General features: G+C 40.0%; 1 non-coding gene across 1 annotated transcript; it reads left to right on the plus strand.

Annotated features, from left to right (window-relative positions):
- Positions 1-3,220: 3,220 nt before the first annotated feature.
- On the plus strand, positions 3,221-3,347 carry LOC127576325 (U6atac minor spliceosomal RNA). Its single transcript, XR_007957225.1, has one exon. It is a non-coding gene; the product is annotated as a U6atac minor spliceosomal RNA (small nuclear RNA).
- Positions 3,348-4,150: the final 803 nt, after the last annotated feature.

Below are 4,150 nucleotides of genomic sequence, written 5' to 3' on the forward strand. Positions count from 1 at the left end.
CCTAATGTACCAAGTCTCGCACCCGGGGATTCGCATAGTGCACATCCATTACTCATTCCTGACAATAGCCAATCGAGTAAGATGTAGAACACAATTCCACCAGAAAAGACCTATAATGTGCAAGTCAGGAGGTTATCGCTGAAGGGCCAGCACCTTCTCTGACTCTCGCTTATCAAGTGCTTTACAGCCTGTGCTGTTACAGTAACTACCAAAGCTGAGAGCTGCAGATTCCTCACCAGATTATTGTATGGCTTGTTTAATAACATCGACTTTCAAAATGTAGCATCTGTATCTAGCAGATGGCAAACACCAAGCAATATGTGAAAAATCTATAATTGGCATAATCTGTCCATATCAGCACACAGTATGCAAGTAAAGCTGTGATATATTGCTGTATGGTTCCCCAGTTTAACAGTAAGATTGTGGTATAATCTATTATCGTGGTTCTACTGAAATACTTGGTGGGTACTCTTCTTTGATATCTGGAATAAACAGCATCCAAGATATCCTTACATAAATAACTTAATTTGGAATTAAAATAAATCATCCATTGAGTTCAACAATTACATAACTCTAACCTTTCTGAATAAAAACAATTCCCACTCGACTCACATTTGCCATGTGAACACTCCAATACTTCAAGGATTAGAGCCAGTTTGTTCATGATTGTTACTTTTGAACAAGAATTTCATTTAACAACATTAAAGCTTAGATATTCAGCAATTCAATTAGCACATTAGTTTCACGTGGCGTTATTTAATAGAAATCATCTCTCTCCACTTAGCTGCATTGATGCATAATGGGTTTAGATGCTGATATGCTTCATTAAGGTATACTTAATGCTTTTCAGTCTGAAAATATGTCCAAACTCCACTTAGAACTTTGCATATTGCAATATTATTAAAGCAGTTTGTTTACTTGGGCTGACAGCAGGTTTCTTATCTGCAGAAGGTTTTCCAAGGGCTCCATCTCTGTTCTTGCTTATGTCACACTGGGGAAAAATATTTCTGAAACATTACCACTGAATTCAGCATGTAAGAGACTGAACAGCTATATAATCATTAGTCAAAGCTATGGCTGAAACCTTAAACAAAGGAAAACAAACTACAAACAGTACAGCATCCTCTGAAGGCACATCAGGATACCAAAGAAAAAGGAATCACCAGCAAGGATGCTTGAGAATGTGCTAAATATTGCTCATCCTGACTTTAAACAGCACACAAAGGAATAAGATGTCACCTAATGTTCTCTGCAACAAAACAGTGACATCTCTTTAAAATGCGAAGTGGAGGGAGAGAAGGAGGAAGAGATGGAGCAAGGAGGGAGGGAAGGAGAGATGGGGGCAGGGTTATAGTTCATCAATAAATCTCATTTCTGTCACAATTTCCTCTGCCTGCTTCATCCTTTAATTACCAGCTCTCTTTTGTAGCTTGCACTGTGGAATGGTCATAAGATGAAGATAAGAGAGCTGTACACACGAGCCTGATACTTTTGTAGCTTGCACTGTGGAATGGTCACGAGATGAAGATAAGAGAGCTGTACACACGAGCCTGATAGTTAACTGCAACATTTCAAGGGTTATGTTTCAGACCACATCCCCTTGCCCAGACTGTAACTTTGGTCAAGTGAAGAGGTCCTTTCCTTTTTTATTTATTGTAATCCATATTGTAAAAGCCTTCAAAGTTTTAGCAATGCCCATTTAAAATGTATGAAATTATTTCTTTATCACCTTTTTGAAAATATTTGAAAAACACTCTATTGAACTTTTGTTATAGTGATGAGCTTCAATATTATACTGCTTTACTAAGTCCCAATAAAGTTGTGCTTTGTGTTTTAAAAATGTAATTTGTATGCTTATTATGGTGGTTCAATTATGAATCTTGCTAAAAGGTGTTTCAATTTATAAGTTTGGTTCTGGGACATTTTAAATCACAACATTAAGGAATATGATGTAAAATTCTGTTTTAATTCTGCAGACTTAAGCTATAAATTCTGCGAGTTCTACATGAGCTACTAACTGATGCATGTAAGTGTAATGATTCATGTGATGTAAGATTATTTAATTGGAGGAAAATGCTTTACTGATGTATGGGTTTTCCCCTGTGATCTATTATAGCAGGATCTATTAAGTGTCACAGATGTGGAGATCCATCAGAATATTGGGAAGAATGTCTTCACTAGGCTATTATAGAATAGATATACTCTGTCTTAGATTTTCACCATTATAATAGAAATTGTTTCAGGCTGTAGATCTGAGTTGTCAGTTTTCCAGTAAAGTTATTGAATTAGAAATTCAGAAACACTAGCTTTGGAACTTTGAGCTGGAGGGAGATTGAGACATAATCTCAGGATTTAGTAGGAAAGCTATGATGGTCCAAAACAGAGTAATGAGATTTAGCAAATGGAAACCTGGAGTTCAGGGCTAGGGAGTAAGGAAGCAGCAATCAGTATCAGAGAAGGATCACAGAGTGAAGAGTGATGGCGATAAGGATGATATTTTACAAGTAAATAAGTTGTCCCTTATTTTCTATATAAGCCATCAGTAGTATTGGTCTTCCCGAATTCAGGATTTGATGACACAGGCTTGTCAGGACAAGCCAGAGCTATACTGCAGACACAAAGCAAACACTGGCCTATTACTTGCAAATGACCTTATTACTGCCTCGTAGATGGTAAGATGGAATTGCTCATTTCCCATTCCCATACAGTTGGCGGCAAACCTCATCAGAATCCCAAACGCCCTACTGGCTCAGCAAAATCACTTCAATTGCATGAGTTCCCTGACCTTTGAATGGGAAGGACTCCAGTGGAGGTTTGACCTAGGCTGACCTCAGTTCACCTGAGTCCAACGTTACGGTGTTGCAGGGTTGCTCTGCTGGTGGGATTGAAGGAAGCAGACTGATCTGGCCTAACTCATCAAGGGAGAAACGATCTCTCCAAAGGCCATCCTACCTCATTCCCTTTATCAATGGCATCTGGCTGCCACAGGTCCAAAGACTGGTGAAGTTGGATCCGTTGCTGTTACAAAATAAAATTGTGCAACCTGTTATGTTTTGAGTTTGGTCCATGCAAATGCACAGTCCCAAAGCTGAGGAAGAGTGAGAGGGCGGGTGGAATCTCCTGTAGGATTGGCGTACCATTATCTTTGACTTTTACAATGGTCTTGGGGCAGGTCTGGCCAAGCAGAATTCGACATCACAGCCTGAATTTAAATTTTCATGTGTTGTGTGAAAAGAGAGAAGGTTAACACTCCCCTTAATAAGAATGGAAGGGGCCCTAGAGGCCTTACAACACACAAATGGTTGAGGCAATGCCATCTACTTAGTGGCATCTAACCATGTCTTTAGAGGGCATGCACTTAAGATGAGAGGGGGTAAGTTCAAAGGAGATGTGCAGGGCAAGGTTTTTGCACAGAGAGTGGTGGGTGCCTGGAATGCGTTGCCGGAAGTGGTGGTGGAGGCAAATACGATAAAGACGTTTTAAGAGGCTCTTAGATAGGCACACGAATGTGCAGAGGATGGAGGGGTATGGACATTGTGTAGGCAGAAGGGATTAGCTTAGTTATGCCTTTAATTACTTGTTTAATTAGTTCAGCACAACATCGAGGAACGAAGGGCCTGTTCCTGTGCTGTACTGTTCTATGTTCTGTGCTTCTTACTTTCACCTTGAGTCTGTGTCAATTCACGATCCATGGGAAACATTTCCTCTGGACGGGCTGGCTTCTGACATTTATCCAAGGCTGAATGGAATAGTGTGAGGGCAGCCATAGTGTGCGAAATTGTTCTCTGCTTTCCATAGTGGATGCGCCTAAGCGTTGTTGTGCAGGCTGGTGTCAGTAGCTGTGCTAAATTGGCGGTAGATGTTATCGGGAACTGTGCAAGTCGTGTTTCCCTGCTGGTTTCTGGCTGTAAACTATTCTAAATCTACGTTAAATGTTCTTCTGACCAAATTCGTGACGTCTTTGCAGAGGACATGATTTGGCATTTGCACAAAATATAACATTTTTAGCACACCAAAATAAAACATGTAATCCAACTTCTAGACGAAATTGCTAGAAATAGCCATCAGGTCAAGTGGTGTCTTTGGAGAGAGAAACATCAAGAATGGGAAAGATTTAGGGACAAGTCTATCATAAGATGCAAAGAAACAG

The sequence above is a fragment of the Pristis pectinata genome, chromosome 11 (genome assembly GCF_009764475.1).
Source record: "Pristis pectinata isolate sPriPec2 chromosome 11, sPriPec2.1.pri, whole genome shotgun sequence".
NCBI lineage: Eukaryota > Metazoa > Chordata > Chondrichthyes > Rhinopristiformes > Pristidae > Pristis > Pristis pectinata.